We start from the raw sequence: 21,278 nt of genomic DNA, 5'->3' as shown, positions 1-21,278 counted from the left end.
TTAGGTTTTGCCTCTTCTGGAAAATAGGTTGAATGTTTTTACGAAACATTAGAGAATTTAAAGTTTCCAAATTAACAAGCTAAATGAAGATCATGAAGGAAGAATGTGTTAACCATGGTGAACTAAATCACCACTCATGAGTCTCATTTAATCTGCATTGTTTCATTATTTAAATGTCTAAACTGGTTTAAAATTAATGTACAGAAGAAGTCAAATCCATTTAGTCAAAATCCGTGCACTATGTCATCTGAATTCTAAGCAGCAGCAAAGAGGAATGAGACCAGATATACAAATTCAAGGCATGCATGCTGATTTTACAGTTGTGTCTCAGTTAACAAAACAAAGAACACAACATAGGTTAAGTTAAATTGTAATAATTAGGTATATTATTATATTAGAAGTAAATGTGCGGAAGCTTTCATTGCAGCATGAGGTAATCTAGCCAGTGTGAGCAGAAAACAAATATGTTTAAAATATTAGCTTGGCTCCTTTTTGGAACATGTGAATCATCATCCCGAAGTGTTTAAAATTTGACAGATGCTAGAGTGTAGTAAAATTGTATCTTCTTGAAATTGTCAAGGGACTTAATGCAATTGGTAACAGTTGATAAAGTTAGGTCAGCCAGGTAAAATATAATTGACCTTCAAGTTTTGCCTTGTTTAACTTTTAACTCAAATTTAGCGCTGCAAAACTTTGGAATAAAGTTGATTGCAGATTATGCTCTAAATAATAGCAACAATAATTAACATATTGATACAAATTTTAAACATTTGGAAGCTTTCACTTAATTTAAATTAATTATTTCCATTTCAAATATGTCTATTGATACCCAGTGTGATGTTGCTTCAAATGGAATCGCAGCATGCTTTGCCAAAATTTCAAGAGTCTCCTTTTCTAATGATGTGTTCAAACAATAATAGGATTAGGCCCAGGAAAGTGGCATTTTTTCTGCTTCTTCTGCTCAGAATATCCACCATGTTTGACTTTGATTTATGTAGTTAAAGTTATTGTCATAGGCACTGAAATGGATCTATTTCCATTTGTAAAATTAAGCACATGCAAGACTGGGGTCTTATTTTGCCTTCTTCCCTCCTTGTTGCAAAATCGAATCCCCTTCCTTTTGGGCTCAGTTCAGAGATGAGAAGAAAGAAAGACATACACAGCTGGCTCCTACCCCAGACACTCACTTCAAAAGCTGTTTCATCCTCTACCGGTTCTTCTCAGTCAAGTGCTGCTCTTTCATATAGATTTCAGTTGGCTGCTCAAGTGCAATGTATTCATTGATGAATGACAACAGCAGCAGCAAGAGTCTGTGCTAGATATGAGTCTAATAGATGCAAGATTGAGGTCCCTTTGAAATTGTGGCCTTTTATCTCCTAGAGAATGCAAAGAAAATGATGCAGAATTCTATAGCATGGTTAAAATTTATAATAGCCTATAGTAAGGATTTCAGTCTTTATTAAATTAGATAACTTCTTAGGCTAATTCAATATAACTTTTTAATGTCGGCATAACCCTATTGGTTTCATCCTTATTCATTTCTACAGGACTTTTTCATAAGAACTTCTGCAATTTTTTTTTCAAACAGCAAAAAGAAAGTATTTCCTTTATATCTCTTCTATTTGTTATTTTTTCAGGTGGGGTTCTCCAACACTGCATTCCTGGACTTGTCTGCCTAGTCTGGTTCACAGTCTCCTTTGTTATAGGCAAGAATTGATAGCAAAATTCAAGAGAGAATAATATATCTTTTTTTCAAGGATGGTTTCTTGTTTTACTTTCTGTTGACAGGACTCCACAATGTCTTAGTGACAGACTGTCTTTTACATATAGTCATCTGATCATGTAAAAACTGTAAAAAAAAAAAAAAAAGTGGTTCAATAACTTAAAAATGGCTTTTTAGCATCTTGTGATTTGATTTCACATAAACCATCTGGCCCTAAAGTTTCCAGTTCTATCCTCTATAGACAAACATGCATATGGCCAGCAAGTATACATATGGCCAGCTTTACTTAAGCAAGTAACCCCACTGAAGTCAAAAAGACTACTTCTATGAGTGAAGTATCAGAGGGGTAGCTGTGTTAGTCTGGATCTGTAAAAGCAGTAAAGAATCCTGTGGCACCTTATAGACTAACAGATTTTTTGGAGCATGAGCTTTCATGGCTGAATACCCACTTCTTCTGATGCCTATGAGTGAAGTTTCTTATGTGTGCAAGTGTTTATTGGATCAGGTCCAGATATAATATACTATTGCGTTCTATGCATATTGGTTTTTTAATTAGTCACTGAATATTAGATGTTGCACTTTATCTTATTAACCAAATGTAGTTAGTTGTAGTTGTTAATTGTTGGTTAGACATTTTTTAATTATACATATATGCATACCCCGCACTGGACAAAAGAGTATTAGCCCCGCACTATGAGTGGCAGAAGTCCCGCCCCTTTGACCATTCTGGGCATGCTCCAACTGCTGCCTCAGTATAAAAGGGAGCAACCCAGCTCATTCTAGGCTGACTACCAGAGGAGAAGGACCTTTGGTGGAAGCTTCAGCTGAAGAGCTTTTTCCTGAAGTAGCTGGAGACCCTGAGAGCTGGACTGGAGGTCTGCAGCAAACAACGCCTTAGGGAATCACCTGCATTGAGGAGCCCAAAGACCCCAATGCCCCATGGACAGCAGCTCCTGGAAGCATGGTAAGAAGTGACCCAGGTAGGGTGAGTGAGTGGTACCTACCACCTGAGTGAGGTCAGAGTGTTTTGATGGTATTCTCTGACCCAGTGGTGACCACTCTGCCACTGTTACAGCCTTGGGTCGGGGCCTGGTGGAGTCGGGTGGTCCCGCACCCCCTACCCAGGCTGCTACTCCTCTGGAGGTGGCCCCTTCCTCTGCCTCCACCAGCCCAGGAACTGCTCATTGGGCTGCACTGCTCTGTGTCTAGGGACTGCTATATGGACTTTAGCCATTGGATCACACTGTCCCTGTATCCTAGGACCATTATACTGATTCTGGCCATTAGGTCACATTCCCTTCCCCTGAGGGCTGTTATACCAACCCTGGCCACTAGGCCATACTACTCTGCACCTGAGGGCAGTTATACCAACTCTTGCCACTAGATCATACTGCCCTGTACCTGCAGGCAGTTATACTGACTCTGACTGCTAGGCTGTGATACCCTGGACACATGGGTTGCTGTAACTGACTCTGGCCACTAGGCCACTCTACTCTGAATGCCAGAGCCACTATACTTGACTCTGGCCATTGGGCCTCATCACCCTGACCTCAAAGGCCATCATACTGTCTTTGGGCTTTGGGCCATACTTCTTTCAGCCTAATGACTGTCAAGAAGACTGTGTCTGTGGTGCTATCACAATCCTGGCCCTCTCCCAAATGGGGCAAGGTGTGCATACCCAGCAACAACATATAAATAAAAACTAAATCTTTCCCCTGTCATTCTGTTTAAATATGAACAGTACTATAGTAAATGAAACAATTAATTCACACTACTGTGGCTCTTTTGGGGAATGCTATTCGCTAATTTGGCTCCTGAACCACTGTGGTCTGAATATCACATCTCTAAGGATAGTGCCTTTCCCATGAGGTCTTCTGGGATTGATCTTTGTCAGTCTCTCCTGTTGAAGCTGTTCCACTTAAATGAATTCATTGAAGCAGGGACTTGAACTTGGGTCTCCCAACCTCCAGGTGAGTGCCCTAACTACTGACCAGTAGGATCATTTTCACTTTTTTGACCCAATTAATAATTATTTATACAAAATGGAACAGCTTCAAAAGGATATGTGTGAGAACTCTGCCCCACAACTCCCCAGTGGTATGGGCACTATCCTAAGCCGTGGAAGGTATGGTTTAAAATCCCTGCTCCACATCATGGAGAAGATGGGATTTGAACCCACATGTGAGTGAGTGCTCTAGCCACTGGGTTAAAGAGTATTCAACAGGAAAAAAAACCCTCTGCTTGTGCAAAGTTAAGGTTGCTTGGTGCTAAGTTGTCCTCTTGCAGAACAGAGTTGCCTGTACAACCATAACTCTGCTCTTTTTTGACAATGCCCAATATATCCTGTTAACACATAGTTGCTGAAATGCAGAAGCTCTTCACCTCCTTTTACAATCCATTACCTCTCACCCACAGAGCTGCTGGGGTGCACTGGTAATTGGGGGCTGCAGAGTCAGTTAGGGCTATTAGCAGAGGTGGGATGCAGTGGGGTTGGGGACCATTGGCAGAACTGAAGGTTCAGGGGAGTTGGGGTGCACTAGCAGAGCTGGGAGTGCAGGAGACTGTGGTGCAAGAACGTTTGGGTGCACAGCAGAGCCATGAGTGCAAGGGGGGTTTGAGGTGCACGGACTGTGTGTGTGTGTGCGTGTGTGTTGGGGGGGGGGTTCATTCATTGCTCATCTTATCCGTTCCATGTATCCACCTCCCTTTGCTGCAGCCCCAAAACCTTTTGCTTTACTACTCCACCCCCTAACACCCTCTCCCTTCCAGCAAGAATTCACATGTCTATTTCCCCCAAAGACTTTGAATACATTCCCCCCAAAATAAAATTGCTACCCATGACTCACGAATTGTAGAAACCTCCTGGCAGTCAGTCCAGAACTCCTTTTGTCTTAGGTGAGAGAGTTATAATTAATATCTTCAGTTAATTGAAGTATGAGTTCACAGTCATCAACAGGTCTATGTTTCATCCAGTCATTAGTACCTCTGAGTTTAACAATGCAATACAACAAAATAAACCGTTGGGGGAGTGGTATGTAGTTTGGGACCCCCTTAGTCAAATTAATTTAAAATTATATCACTGATGCAATCCCATAACCTGTGAGGCAGACCAGATTGCAAAGCAATGTGATTACCCATTTGAGTTGTAGAGCACTTGCAAAAAAATAAGCTTTAAAATGTGACAAGAATAGAAATCTTTTAAATATTTTACTGTATTGGCACATGCCAACTGTTAAAATATACATTTTCTTAAATACTGTTATCAACATGGGTCCCCAAAGATTTAGTTGGTGCCATATACTACTATGGGAAAAACTTGACAGATTTTTAATACATCTGTAAATGCAGGTGTCTTACCACATGACTAGAGGATTTCTAATGTAGAACCTATATTTTAAAAAGGGGGAAAACATAATATGGGAAAGTACAGGCCTGTTAGTTTAACCTCAATTGTATTCAAAGTTTTGGAACAAATTCTGAAAGAGAAAGTTGTCATGGTATAGTTCCCCAATCTGAACCTTAGAGTCCAAAAGATGGGGTACCAGCATGAATTCCCCTAAGCTTAATTGCCATCTTAGATCTGATAGCTGCCACCAATCAGGATTGGAGTGCCTGATACACTCTGGTTCCCTCAAAACCTTCCCTGGGGACCCCCAAGACCCAGACCCCCTGGATCTTAACACAAGGAAAGTAAACTCTTTCCCTCAACAGTGCCTCTCCTAGGCTTTCCCTCCCTGGGTTACCCTGGAAGATCACTGTGATTCAAACCCCTTGAATCTTAAAACAGGGAGGAATGTCCCTTCCCCCTTCCCCTTTTTCTCTCACCCAGAGACAATACAGATTCAAGCTTCGCGAATCTAAAACAAAGAGGAAATTTTACCTTCCCCCACCTTTGCCTTCCTCGCTCTCCTTTCCCCCACCAATTCCCTGGTGAGTACAGACTCATTTCCTTTGAGCCTTAAAAGGGGAAAAAATCAATCAGGTCTTTAAAACAGGAAACTTTTAATAAAAAGAAAGAAAAAAAGTAAAAATTGTCTCTGTAAATTAGATGGTAAAAGTTAGAGTCTTTTAGCTTATAAACACTAGAGAGAAGCCTCTCCCAGCAGAAATACAATTTAAAATACTTCCAGCCAAATACACATTAAATTTCCACCAGCCAGATACACATTTGCAAATAAAGAAAAACAATCAAAAAGACTAAACCGCCTTTCTACCTTTGTACTTACTAAATTTGAACAGAAGATTAGAGAGCCTGTAGATACGTGGGGTTACTCTCAGAACCCAGAGAGACCAACAGACAAAGAAAAAGAATACACAAACAAAGACTTCCCTCTACCTAGATTTGAAAGTATCTTGTCTCCCGATTGGTCCTCTGGTCAGGTGTTCCAGGTTTCACTGTTTGTTACAGGTAAAGGAAACATTAACCCTTAATACATCTGTAAACGCATGTGTCTTACCACATGACTAGAGGATTGCTAATGTAGTACCTATTTTTAAGAAAGGGGGAAAACATAATATGAGAAAGTACAGGCCTGTTAGTTTAACCTCAATTGTATTCAAAGTTTTGGAACAAATTCTGAAAGAGAAAGTAGTTAAGGACGTAGAGGTAAATGGTAATTGGGATAAAATTCAACATGGTTTTACAAAAGGTAGATTGTGCCAGACCAACCTGTTCTCTTTCTTTGAGAAGATAACTGTTTGTTTGTTTACTTTTTTGTTTTGACAAAGGAGCAATAGATTTTATCTACCTGGATTTCAGTAAGGCATTTGATACAGTTCTACATGGGAAATTATTAGTTAAATTGGAGAAAGTTGGGATTAATATTAGAATTGCAAGGTAGATAAGGAACTGGTTAAAGGGGAGACTACAATGGGACATACAGAAAGGTAAACTCTCAGGCTGGAGGGAGGTTACTAATTGTTCAGTCTTGGTACCAATCTTATTTAATATTTCTATTAATGACCTTAGCACAAAAAGTGGGAGTGTGCAAGTAAAATAAGCAGATGAGACAAAGTTGTGAGGTATAGCCAATATGAAGGGGGAGCAGAATATCATACAAGAAGATCTTGATCCGGAACTTTAAAACTTGAGTAATAGAAATGGGATGAAATTTAATAGTTCAAAGTGCAAGGTCATGCAATTAAGGGCTAACGGCAACAAAAAATTGCTAAAAGTTGAGGACTTATCAGTTAGAAGTGAAAAAGGAAGAGAAAGACCTGGGAATATCTGTTGATCACAGGATGACTATGAGCTGCCAAAGTGATGTGGCAGTGAAAAAAGCTAATGCAGCCCTAGGATACATCAGGCAGGCTATTTTCAGTAGAGACAGAGACGTGTTAGTAGCATTACACAAGGCACTGGTGAGACCTCATCTGGAATACTGTGTGCAATTCTGGTCTCCCATGTTTAAGAAAGATAAATTCAAATTGGAACAGGTTCAGAGAAGGGCTGCTAGGATGATCAAGAAATGGAAAACTTATCTTATGAGAGGAGAATCAAAGAGTTTGGCTTGTTTAGCCTAATCAAACGAAGGCTGAGGGGAGATATGATTGCTTTCCATAAATACATCAGAGGGATAAATACGGATAGGAGTTATTTAACTTAAATCTCCAATGCTGACACAAGAACAAATGGATATATACTGGCCATCAACAGGTTTAGGCTTGAAATTAGATGAAAGTTCACAGAGGAGTAAAGTTCTGGAACAACTTTCCAAGGGGAGCAATAGAGACAAAAAACTTAACTGGCTTCAAGACTGAGCTTGATAAGTTTATGGCAGGTATGGTATGATAAGACTACCTACAATGGTATATAGCCAATCTGTGACTGCAAGTAGCAAATATCTCCAATGGCCAGTAATGGAACACTAGATGAGCACTGCTCCAAATTATAACAGAAATATTTTAGGGTCCAACTGACCACCATATTTGGGGGCGGGAAGAAATTTTATCCTGGGTAAGATTGACAGAAACCCTGTTTTTTCTTTCTCCTTCCTCAGTAACATGGGACATGGGTTACTTTCAGGTTTAAACTAGAGTAAATGGTGAAATCTCTGTAAATTGAAGTCTTTACATCATGAGGTAAGGGGTCTATTACAGGAGTTGGTGGATGAGGTCCTGTTGCCTGTAATGTGCAGGAGGTCAGACTAGGTGATCACGATGGTCCCTTCTAGCCTTAAAGTCTATGACACTATTTTGATCTGCAGCACATGAATAGCTTGATTTCTAGTTGTGGGAGGAAAGAAACCAAACCTATACACTTCTTTTTAAAGTCTATTTTGGGGTTGGAGGCTTATGTCTCTGGAGCCCCACACTCAAATGATTCACAGTTTGGGTCACTATCCCCACGCTGCAACCTCTTGAGACATACCATATCTCAAAGAAATCTGACCAAGTATCTTGAGGACTGAGTGTGATGGCTCAGTTCTCAAACTCAGGCCTGGGAGTCCCCAAGCAGCTGTCATATCCTAGCCTTCACACAATGGCTACTGAAATTAGGTGGGCTGAGAAGTTACTAGGGCTATAGACCCAGCCAAGGTACGGCCCATGGGAGCTCTGATTGGAGGATTGCTCAGCTCAGCTGATTGGTTTAACTACACTATTTAAGCCAAGAGGAGGAACAGGAAGTTTGTCCTATCAACAAGATGGTTTCCTTTTGTGTCTGCATTGGACCCGTCTTGTGTCTACCTCCTGCACCCAACCCTGTTCCTGCTCTGCTCCTGAGTCCTACATTATCCCCACATTTGCTCTTGTTCCCACTGTGCATCTTCCTTGCATCTCCTCCTGCCCTAATACCTCACCTCCAATTCTTAGTGACCAGTCCTGGCCTCTGTCTCTGGTATCTAACCTTGGCTCTGACTCCTCAGCTTCAATTCCTGGTTCTGCCAATTATCAGTTAACTCTAATGCTGATCTTTAGCTTCATTCCTCAACCTTTATGCCTGTTCTCCCCACTATATCTGACTGCCTACATCCTGCTCCATAACACTGAGAAAGTTTGATCTTTAAACAGATGTTGTGATGCAACCTTAACTATAGTGACACTTCTACATCACTATAACAAAGGGGTGCCAACTTCTCCTCTAGCTAAGTTTTGTACGGGGCTTGAGCTGTTGTGCAACTTTGGAGAATAGGTCCTGGATCAGGCCCTGCAGGTGCGGGGAGAAAAGGGGGATGCCAGTTTGCTGATCTTATTGGGACATAGGCAACTATGTGCATGTTTACAGCCTGATTTTTAGGCACTTAAGGGAGTTATCAATGGAAATTGGAGCACCTAGGGAATTTAGGCACCTATAGGCTTGGGCAGCAACTAAGTGGGGGTTTGAGGGCCTACCTGTTTTAATTAAGTGCTTAAAGTGGCAGTTAAGTGCTTACATCATTTTATGGATCTAGCCCATCCTCTCCCATAAAAGGAGGTGAGAGTGGCTATCTGGGCTGAATAGTACCAAGGAAGGGACCCTAGTAACAGTAAATTCTGTGAAGAAGACTTGGGATGGAATTGGTCACACTATTAGTTTCTTTGTAAATTAAACCAAACCTCAACGAACAGTGGAGGCTGATAGAGGGAGTTTGCCAGGCAATTAGCCTGGGGAGAGTGCACTGAGGCTTTCACCTTGCTGACTTCTCTGAGTAGATACTGCAACAGCTGAGGAAGCTCTTAGAAGGAAGGTAATACGGATGGTGAGCATTCAGCTGTTGTAACTTGCAGAGGTTGTGCCATGTTTGTCTTTATTCCACAGGACAGTAGCAACTTTGTCTGTACAAAGTGCAAGCTGGTCTTCATATTGGAAGAGAAGGTTCAAGGTCTGGAGAAACAAGTATCTACCCTGCATTGCATAAGAGTAAATGAAGATTTCCTGGACAGATGTCAGGATATGCTTCTACAGGCACAACGTTCTGACGAATCAGAGCAGGCTGCGCAGTGGAGACAGAGGGATGGTGAAGAAATTTGGCAGCATGTGACCTCCAGAAGAAGAAAGAGGAGTGTCCATGTACCAGCAATGGTGGTATAGGTGAGCAACCGTTTTCATTTCTCTCCACAGATACTAATGCAGAGAGTGGACTAGATGATACGTCTGAGGGAAGGGAGCAGAAGGAGACTCCACCAATTGGAAGCCATTAGATGCATTGTCCTAGGGATGGGAGTTCCACGACCACCGCTTCCAAGAGAAGGAAGTGGGTGGTGGTAGTCGGGGACTCCTTTCTCAGGGAGACTGAGTCATCTATCTGCTGCCCCGACTAGGAAAACCAAGAGGTCTGCTGCTTGCTAGGAGCTAGAATTCACAATGTGTTGGAGAGACTGTTGAGACTCATCAACCCCTCAGATCACTACTACTTCCTGCTTCTCCACTTGGGCACCAATAATACTGCCAAGAATGACCTTGAGCGGATCACCGCACACTACATGGCTCTGGGAAGAAGGATAAAGAAGTTGGAGGTGCAAGTGGTGGTCTTGTCCATCCTCCCTGTGCAAGGACAAGGCCTGGGTAGTGACTATCGAATTGTGGAAGTCAACAAATGGCTATGCAGGTGGTGTCCGAGAGAAGGTTTTGGATTCTTTGACCATGGGATGGTGTTCCAAGAAGGAGTGCTAGGCAGAGACGGGCTCCACCTAACAAAGAGAGGGAAGAGTATCTTCGCAAGCAGACTGGCTAACCTAGTGAGGAGAGCTTTAAACTAGGTTCACCAGGGGAAGGAGACAAAAGCCCTGAGGTAAGTGGGGAAATGGGATACTGGGAGGAAGCACGAGCAAGATAGAGCAAAAGTGAAGGACTCTTGTCTCATACTGTGAAAGCAGGACACCATTTGTGTATGGGCACGAGTTATCTTAAGTGCCCATACACAAATGCAAGAAGCCTGGAAACAAGCAGAGAGAACTGGAAGCCCTGGCACAGTCAAGTAACTATGATGTGATTGGAATAACAGAGACTTGGTGGATAACTCACATGACTGGAGTACTGTCATAGATGGATATAAACTGTTCAGAAAGGACAGGCAGGGAAGAAAAGGTGGGGGAGTTACATTATATGTGAGAGAGGAGCTCCGGTATGAAACTGCAGAAAAACCTGAGTCTCTGGATTAAGTTTAGAAGTGTGAGCAACAAAGGTGATGTCGTGGTGGGAGTCTGCTACAGACCACCAGACCAGGGGATGAGGCTTTCTTCTGGTAACTAACAGAAGTTACTAGATTGCAGACCAAGGTTCTCCTGGGAGACTTTAATCACCCTGATATCTGCTGGGAGAGCAATACAGCAGTGCGCAGACAATCCAGGAAGTTTTTGGAAAGTGTAGGGGACAATTTCCTGGTACAAGTACTGGAGGAACCAACTAGAGGCAGAGCTTTTCTTGACTTGCTGCTCACAAACCAGGAAGAATTAGTAGAGGAAGCAAAAGTGGATGGGAATCTGGGAGGCAGTGACCATAAGATGGTCGAGTTCAGGATCCTGACCCAAGGAAGAAAGGAGAGCAGCAGTGTACTGACCGTGGACTTCAGAAAAGCAGACTTTGACTCCCTCACGGAACGGGTGGCTGGGATCCCCTGAGAGAATAACAAGAGGGGGAAAGGAGTCCAGGAAATCTGGCTGTATTTTAAAGAATCCTTATTGAGGACCAAACCATCCCGATGTATAGAAAGAATAGTAAATATGGCAGGCGACCAACTTGGCTTAACAGTGAAATACTTGCTGATCTTAAACACAAAAAAGAATCTTACAAGATGTGAAAGATTGAACAAATGACCAGGGAGAGTATAAAAATATTGCTCAGGCATGCAGGAGTGAAATCAGGAAGGCCAAATCACACTGCAGGCCAGTCAGCCTCACCTCAGTCCCTGGAAAAATCATGGAACAGGTCCTCAAGGAATCAATTCTGAAGCACTTAGAGGAGAGGAAAGGATCAGCAACAGTCAGCATGGAATCATGAAGGGCAAGTCATGCCTGACTAACCTAATTGCCTTCTATGAGGAGATAACTAGGTCTGTGGATGAGGGGAAAGCAGTGGATGTGTTATTTCTTGACTTTAGCAAAGCTTTTGCTACGATCTCCCACAGTATTCTTGCTGGCAAGTTGAAGTATGAGCTGGAGGAAAGGACTAAATGGTGGATAGAAAGCTGGATAGATTGTTGGGCTCAACAGATATTGATCAATGGCTCCATGTCTAGTTGCAGCCGGTATCAAGTGGAGTGCCCCAAGGGTCGGTCCTGGGGCCAGGTTTTGTTCAATATCTTCATTAATGATCTGGAGGATGGCGTGGACTGCACCCTCAGCAAGTTTGCAGATGACACTAAACTGAGAGGAATGGTAGATATACTGGAGAGTAGGGATAAGATATAGAGGGACCTAGACAAATTAGAAGATTGGGCCAAAAGAAACCTGATGAGGTTCAACAAGGACAAGTGCAGAGTCCTGCACTTAGAATGGAAGAATCCCATGCACTTTCACAGACTAGTGACCGAATGGCTAGGCAGCAGTTCTGCAGAAAAGGACCTAGGGGTTACAGTAGATGAGAAGCTGGATATGAGTCAATAGTGTGCTCTTGTTGCCAAGAAAGCTAACAGCATTTTGGGCTGTATAAGTAGGGGCATTGCCAGCAGGTCGAGGGACGTGATTGTTCAGCTCTATTTGACATTGGTGAGGCCTCATCTGGGGTACTGTGTCCAGTTTTGAGCCCCACACTACAAGGAGGATGTGGAAAAATTGGAAAGAGTCCAGCAGAGGGCAACAAAAATGATTAGGGGGCTGGAACACATGACTTATGAGGAGAGGCTGAGGGAACTGGGATTGTTTAGTCTGCAGAACAGAAGAATGAGAGTGGATTTGATAGCTGCTTTCAACCTAGCTGAAAGGGGGTTCCAAAGAGGATGGATCTAGACTGTTCTCAGTGGTAGCAGATGACAGAACAAGGAGTAATGGTCTCACGTTGCAGTGGAGGATGTTTAGGTTGGATATTATGAAAAACTTTTTCACTAGGAGAGTGGTGAAGCTCTAGAATGGGTTACCTAGGGAGATGGTGGAATCTCCTTTCTTAGAGATTTTTAAGGTTAGACTTTACAAAGCCTTGGCTGGGATGATTTATTTGGGAACTGGTCCTGCTTTGAGCAGGGAATTGGACTAGATGACCTCCTGAGGTCCCTTCCAAACCTGAGATTTCATGATTCTATGATTCAGGGTAGGGAAGGATTATGACTATACATAACATATGTGGACTATCTTTTGCAGTAAGTTAGTGGGAAGAGATGACTTTCCAATCATTAATGAGCTTTTTCAATATCAAGGATCCTGGTTGATCAGTAGCAGCGGCAGAGTATACTAAGTGCTGTTACCTCACACAGCACTGTAGGGATTTTACCAGTTCAATAAACAAAGAAAGAAAGAAACAACCCAGAAGGGAGGGATGTGGAAAGTAATAATGAGGCTGCAGGGGTTCCAAGAGATCTTGAGAGGTCTGGGCTGAAAGCAACACTTACACTTAATTTGCTGTGGGAATGACAATTAGTACTGCCACCTACTCTCCCTGTAGAAACAGCATTAACAGCTTGAGTACACGAGAAGAAAAGATGCCTAATCAACAAGTGTAAACTTTTTAAAATGCTTTTTAATTAGCACTTTTTTATAGACATACTTTCCCAATGACACTTTATGGAGTAGTGCAGTTATCTGATTTGGAAAGAGATGTGGAGTCTCGTGTATGCACTGAGATGTATCGTGGCTTTGGAAAAAATCTTCCCTCTTTAACAAATCAAATCGCTGTTTTTATTCAAGCACTGCAAGTCTGCTCATTGTGTTTTTAATGCTGCAGTTGATGCTGGTCTCTCTTGGCTCTTATACCTTTTACTTTCCATAAATTCTATTAAATGTTCATAGTTTAGTACTTGCTTAAACTCATTAAAGTTTCCTGATTCCTGGGGAGGGATCTAGTTTACTCACATGTACTTGGCATTTTCAAATTGAGCCATAATGCATTCTTTCTCGCTAAGTTTTAAATGACTTGTTTTGTGCTGCTGTGGTAGAAAGAAAACTGTATATTTTTCTTCTCCCTCCTCCTCCTCTTGGCTGGTGTCTCACTTATTAATGTATGACAAAAAATCAATCAGATTGTTGTATAGGGTTGTCATAAACAGATAGCTAAGGGTTAACGTCTCTTTCACCTGGAAAGAAGTAATCTGAAACACCTGACCAGAGGACCAATCAGGAAACAATAGACTTTTTCAAATCTGGGTGGAGGGAACTTTGTGTGTGAGTCCTTTGTTCTTTGTCTTGAATCTGTCCCTCTCGGCTATGGGAAGGATTTTTCTATTTCCTGCTTTCTAATCTTCTGTTTCCAAGTTGTGAGTACAAAGATAGGCTTGTTTTTTTGTATTTACATGTATGTAGTTGCTGGAGTGTTTTGAATTGTATTCTTTTTGAATAAGGCTGTTTATTTATATTCCTTTTAAGCAATTGACCCTGTACTGATCACCTTAATACAGAGAGACCATTTTTATGTATTTTTCTTTCTTTTTACATAAAGCTTTCTTTTTAAGACCTGTTGGAGTTTTCCTTTAGTGGAGAACTCCAGGGAATTGAGTCTGTGCTCACCAGGGAATTGGTGGGAGGAAGAAGTCAGGGGGAATTCTGTGTGTGTTAGATTTACTAGCCTGACTTTGCATTCCCTCTGGGTGAGGGGGGAAGGGAGATTAGCTCTCGGTACTTCTGTTTTCCAAGGCTGGAAACGGGGAGGGTGGAATCCCTCTGTTTAGACTCACGGAGCTTGTTTCTGTGTATCTCTCCAGGAACACCTGGAGGGGGGAAGGGAACAGGTTTATTTCCCTTTGTTGTGAGACTCAAGGGATTTGGGTCTTGGGGTCCCCAGGGAAGGTTTGGGGGGACAAGAGTGCCCCAAAACACTCTAATTTTTTGGGTGGTGGCAGCTTTACCAGGTCCAAGCTGGTAACTAAGCTTGGAGGTTTTCATGCTAACCCCCATATTTTGGAAGCTAAGGTCCAAATCTGGGACTAGGTTATGATAAGGGTCCATTAAAATTGGTGTCACCTTCTACAGACTGTGGCAAGTTCACAGAAGAGGTATGTGGGAAATGTGCTGGGTTATCTGGATAATGGAGAAGGTGGCCTTTATCCTCATTAAGATTTTAGGTACTTCTGGAAATTGGAGCTAAGCAGCTTAGACACCTAAAATCTCACTTAAAAGTAAATAGGACTTAAACTTTCAAGTTGCTTATGTTGTTTTTGAAAATTTTACTCAGTTTTCAAAGCTGTGATTTGTTTTTTTAATCTGGGGTGATGGGAGGGGAGGGGGACCGTGGAGCATATGAAAACATTTGGAATGCTGTATACTACCTAAACATTTTCTGCCTCTAAAAATTGCTAGGCAAATAAAAATACTCACCCATTGACTTTCTTGGAATGTATATAGGCTGTTCTGTACCTTTGAGATACCTTAATCATTATCAATGTGTGTTTTTGCAGGCTGCTAAGCAGAAATGTTTCAAAATGTTCAAAGTGACATTTACTGCTATTACAACTGGGATGCAGTAACTTACATGTGGTTTGAAACTTACACATCTAAATATTTCATTGATGCAGTACTGTCTGTAGCAAGACAGCAATAGTTTTTTCCCACTTTCAGAAAATAAACTAAGGGCACTTAAGTTGAATAACAGCCATCATCTCTTCTGATTAATTGCAAAAATGACTTTGCCCTGATTGCCATATTTCCACTGTGAGAGATTTTCAGTGACACAGCTAGAAGGATGTGAATTCCTCCCCTACTTTCTCTGTGCCTTAACTCTCACTAGGTTACACGTCACAACAACCATTCAACCAGCCAGGGAGTTCAAGGAAAGGTTTCCTTCTGAATCTGTCAATGCTGCAAATTTGTCAGTCACTCTTTAATGACCAAGGCAATCCATCTACCTCCCTCTCCATGATATTGAGGCTTGGTTAGAAAGATCATTCAAAACTTTGGTGAGAGACGTTTCTAAGTTTATACTCCATTTTCATTTTCTGTGCTGTCTGGAATACATCAGTTGTTTCCCCCACTCCTCTACATCCAGTTTTCTTTTGGCTTTCATCACACTGTCCTTTTCTGGTTTCTTCTCATCTCTCCACATATTGGTTCAGTGTCTCCTTAGGCAGCTCCATTCATCTATTGAAATTCCTGGGCTGGCTCCTCTTCTCTGACTACAAGTTCTCAGTGCACGACTTAATTAAATCCACATGAGTTAATGATCAGTTCTACCCCTACGACTCTCAGACATGCTTCTCTTATCCTTGTGGTTCAGTCTCAATATCGCTCATTGTCTTTAAGTTATCTCTGCTCCTGTGGCCTGCTGCTAAGGACAACAAAGCCCGAATCAGACTTCATGCTCTTTCATGTGAACCCTTCTCAACTCCTTCTGTTCTCAGCTATGGTGGAAACCACCAATAACCTTCCTGTCTCTCAGGAAAGAAATAAAGGGGATATCTTCTACTCCTTTCTCCTTTCCCCACCACATTGCCCCTTCCTTTTTCTCTTGCTAAGTAAATATCTTATCCATTGTAGTGGGGTGGCTGCCCCACACCCTGAGAGTGAAGGCTGCAGCACGCCAGTGGGCCTGCACAGACTGACAGCCAAAAGAAAAGGGATTACAGGGGGCCAATCAGAGCCAAGATTGGAGACAGTCAATCAGGGCTCAGCTTGGCCCTATATAAAGGCTGCCCTGGAAGGGAGCAGTCAATCTGTCCCAGGCCTTTGACAGGGGAAGGTGAGTCTCCAGAGCTGGGAGAGTAGCACCGCAGACAGCGCAGTGCTGGCCCAGCTTGGGGAGCAGAAGGGAGCTCTTGCCCAAAGCCTACCAAGCTGCACGACCTGAAGGGAAGGGCTAGCGAGTGCAAGGGGCCATAAGGAAAGTGGCCCAGGGAAGTGGACAGATAAGGGGAGAGAAGGAGAACAGCAAGGTTGCTGCCAGAGGATCCCTAGGCTGGGACTTAGAGTATAGGGCAGGCCTGGGTCCCCCTTTTCCCCCTTGCAGTACACCCAGCCATTGGCCGTGGGGAGCAGCCATCATAGACTACACCAGATCCCTGACAGGAGAGATTAGACTTTGGGGGTTGTGGTTGGACATGGTGACTGTGGTGCAGAGAGACTGCTGATTGACTTCCCTTCCCCCTGGAAGGGGGTGTGGATGGACTAAGGGGCACTGCCAGAAGACAATGGTCCTGAAGAGGATGCTGCGAGCTGGTGAGCGACGCGAGCTCAGATGCCAACCAAGGGCAAGACAATGGGCCAGACACCACCAGGAGAGGACGCTCCACTGGACTGAGCTAATTCCCAGAGACAACCAGCAGGAGGCACTGCGGTGGTGAATCTCAACCGTGTCACATCCATTCTTCTTCGAGTGCTTGCTCATGTGTATTCCACAGCAGGTGTGCCTGCTCGCCAGATGTCCCGGTTCTGGAAGTTTTTCCCTCAACAGTACCCATAGTGGGAGCGCTGCTGTGACCCCTGGAGCGGCGCAGCTATAGCGCGCTATAAGGGGAGCCGAATGCTCCCCCCATCCTCAGTTCCTTCTTGCCACCAGTGATGGTGCATCGGAACTACTTGCCCTAGTTTTGCTGCAGCTCATCTCAAATCTCGCTCATTGTTCAGTAGTACCTGTATCAGTTAGTTCATAAAGTTCTAATTTAGTTAGTTATTCTTCGGGCTGCAGCATGCCCTGGGCCCCAAGGTTTAAATTGTGCAAATCTTGCAGGCATTCGATGCCCAGGAGTGACTCGCATACCGACTGTCTCCGCTGCCTGGGCGAATCCCACATCAGTGGTCACTGTAAAATCTGCAGGTCTGTCATAAACAGATAGTTAAGGGTTAGTGCCTCTTTTACCTGTAAAGGGTTAAGAAGTTCACCTAGCCTAGCTGACACCTGACCAGAGGAACCAATGAGGGAACAAGATGTTTCAAAAGGAAGGAGGGAAGTTTTCCTTTTTTTAGTCAGTTTCAGCCAGAGTGAAAAAGATCAAAGAACCAGCCTCTTATCAGAGTAGTAAGTTTTATGTTTATTTTCTTTGTAACTTGTCTTGCTACCATTAAGGGAATTATCAAATTTGGGTATTCTTGTGTGTATTAAAGTTTTTGCCCAGGGGAACATCCTCTGTGTTTTGAATCTGTTGTCTGTGAGAGTAGTTGGTATGCTAATCTCTCCCAGAGGGTTTTCTTTTACTTTTCTTTTCTTTAATTAAAAGCCTTTTTTCTTAATATCTGATTTTTTTCCTTGTTTTTTAGATCCAAGGGATTTGGATCTGTGTTCACCAGGGAATTGGGGAAGTTTCTCAAGGCTACCCAAGGAAGGGAGTGCTTGTGAACGGTAGGCAGCAATACCAGATCTAAGCTGGTAGTTAAGCTTAGAAGTGTCCATGCAGGTCCCCACATCTGTACCCTAAAGTTCAGAGTGGGGAAGGAACCCTGACAAGGTCCTTCGTACCCAAGACGAAAAAAGAGAGCCATTAGACTTTGGGCCCGTCTCATGGAGTCTTCACTGGCTTCTATCCCGGTGTGCTGAGTGCCATCAGCACCAGGTACTTTGTCTTCAGTGCATGGGGATCCCCTGGTACCTTCCGGTGGTCAGCACTGCTCTCCGTCGAAAAAGCAGAGGAAGGCTTCATCATCTCAGAAGTGTAGAAAGAAAACATGGGGGGGAGGCTAGACCCACATCGGGCAGCCCCAGTTTCCCCGCCCTCCCCCCCTCCTGGGCTCTAGAGCTCTGGCTCAGGTCAAGCGGAGCAGCCCAGTTGTGTCGACTCAGATCTTTCCGGCTGAAGTCCACATGCCTATGACACCAGAGGCCCTGCAGGCGGCCAAAGATATTATGATCCTGCAGGTGCCTGGGGCACCGCCGGCACCCAGACCCTGCTCTAGAGGCAAGCTTCCGCTGGGGAGTCGTCAGCTGACACCGACCCAATGCAGATCCTGGTCAGGAGACCGCTCTCGGGACAGCTCATCGCCCAGTGTCCTGTCGGGACAAAGCCCCCAGGCTCCACTCTCGTTGCCCTCCAGGTTGTCTGGTAGGATGCCATTGGAGCACAGTTCTAGGCACCGCTCCATGCTGGGACAGGTGCCGAAGCCGTAGACACTCCCGCTCTCGGCGCAGCTACAGGAGCCACTCCCGGCATGGACGCTATTGCCGGTCTCGCTCCAGCTCTCGTGTGTTGAGGAACCATGCACACCACTCCCGGTGGGGATCGCCAGCTCCGTGTTGTCGCAGATCCAGGCGTTGAAGCGTCTCAAGGAATAGCAGCTTGAGGCAGTAATGTTCCTCGACGTCAAAGTGCTGGTCCCGGGGCAGACACCATGCTTGGTACTACCGCGCATACCACTCAGATGGCACTGACAGCTCATTGGTAACCCAGACCTCAACCCACATGCAGTTTTGTATAGCCCACAACATCTCCCTGAAGGCTTTCCACCTGCCAGGCACCAACAACACGCAGGCCAATCTCTTGAGCAGGGTTTGCTCCTCCCAACGTGACTGGTCACTTCACCCGGAGGTCACTCATCAACTCTTCTGACAGTGGGGCACTCTCCAAGTAGACCTGTTTGCAACCCAACAGAACCTCCATTGCCATGGGTTCTGCTCCTGGGTGGGGTGGGGAGGAACACGATCTCGGATGCCTTCCTCCTATCATTTTTGACTCAACTCTTTTATGCTTTTCCCCCATTTCCCCTCATTGCCAAGGTCCTGGAGAAAGTAAAAATGGACAAGGCACACATGCTTTTAATCATCCTTGCATTGGTATGGGACCCTCTTAGGCTTACTCGTGGCCCCTCCACAGCCATTGCCGCCCGGACTCACTCTCCCAGGACCAGGGCCACCTCCACCCCAATCTGGCCAGCCTCCATCGGACAGCGTGGGTGATCAGTGGCTAGATGCAGAAGAGAGAACATGTTTGGAGCGGGTCAGGCATGTCCTCCTCGAAAGTAGGAGTCCATCTACGCGCCAAGCCTACCTGGCAAAATGGTCCCCATTCTCCAGGTGGGTGGGTGAGCAGGGTGTTTCCCCAATGTCTGTCCCGCTTCAACTTATTCTTGAGTACCTGCTTCACCTTAGAACTCAAGACCTGGCCACTTCCTCTGTCAGGGTGCACCTGGCGCCTATTTTAACGTTTCATCCGCCACTCCAGGGTTGCTCAGTTTTCTCACATGCCATGACCAGGCATTTCCTCAAGGGGCTAGATCGGTCCTTCCCTTATGTTAGAACCCCTATCCCTCAGTGGGAGCTAAATTTGGTGCTGTCTCGCCTTATGGGGCCCCTGTTCGAACCCCTGGCCACATGCTCATGGCCTCACCTTTCCTGGAAGGTAGCCTTCCTTGCGTCAGCCCAGTGGGTCTTGGAGCTCAGGGCTCTAACCTGCGACCCATCCTCCGTACACTGTCTTTCACAAAGACAAAGTTCAGTTCTGCCCACACCCTGCATTCCTCCCCAAGGTGGTCTCTGTCTTTCACATGAGCCAGGACATCTTCTTATCTGTCCTCTGCCCTAAGTCGCATACCTCTAACGAGGAGCACCACCTCCACACGCTCAACCTGCGTAGGACTCTGGCCTTTTAACTGTATCAGATTAAGCTGTTCTGCAGGTCGTTGAAACTCTTTGTTGCTTCGGCCAAGCACATGAAGAGCCAACTGATCTCCACCCAGAGGCTTTCCCAGTGGATTACATTGTGCATCCACACATGCTACATCCTAGCAGGGGTTCCCGCACCACCTGTCATGACGGCTCACTCGACAAGGGCTCAGGCCTTGTCGACTGCCTTTGTGGCCCATGTCCCTATCCAGGATATCTGTAGGGCCGCTATCTGGTCCTCGGTACACAAGTTCACATCGCACTATGTGATCATCTCCCGCACCAGGGATGATGCTGTTTTCAATAGGGCTGTGCTTCAGCCAGGGAATCTGTGAACTCCTACCCACCTCCATCAGACATAGCTTGTAATCACCTACTGTGGAATGCACATGAACAAGCACTTGAAGAAGAAAGGACAGTTACCTGTTCCATAACTGGCATTCTTTGAGATGTGTTGCTCATGTCTATTCCACATCCTGCCCTCCTTCCCCACTGTCGGAGTTGGTTCAGCAAGAGGGAACTGAGGGTGGGGGGAGCATGCGGTTTCCCTTATAGCGTGCTAAAGTGATGCCACTCCAGGGGTCGCAGCAGCACTCCCTCTATGGGTACCACTGAGGGAAAAACTTCCAGCACTGGTGTTCGTGGCAAGCTGTGGAATAGACATAAGAAACACATCTCAAAGAATACCAGTTACAGAACAGGTAACTGTCCTTTCTGTGGTCTCCCACTGAGTCACTTTGACATTAACCTCAACCCCCTCCAGCCCACTAAAATTTTTGCTGCTATATCTGTATTTTTCACCCACCAGTTTGACCATGTCACTCCTCTCTTTGATTTACTTCATTGTCTCCCGTATTGCTCTGCCCCTCACATTCAATTTTTTTTCCTCATCTTCAAGGGCTTACACCACATCCTGCCTGCCTACATATCTGATCTGTTCTCTTTTTACATTCCCTTCCACTAACACCC

The sequence above is a fragment of the Gopherus flavomarginatus genome, chromosome 1 (genome assembly GCF_025201925.1).
Source record: "Gopherus flavomarginatus isolate rGopFla2 chromosome 1, rGopFla2.mat.asm, whole genome shotgun sequence".
NCBI classification, from domain to species: domain Eukaryota; kingdom Metazoa; phylum Chordata; order Testudines; family Testudinidae; genus Gopherus; species Gopherus flavomarginatus.
The sequence above is the reverse complement of the archived record's forward strand: the minus strand, read 5'-3'. Positions refer to the sequence as shown.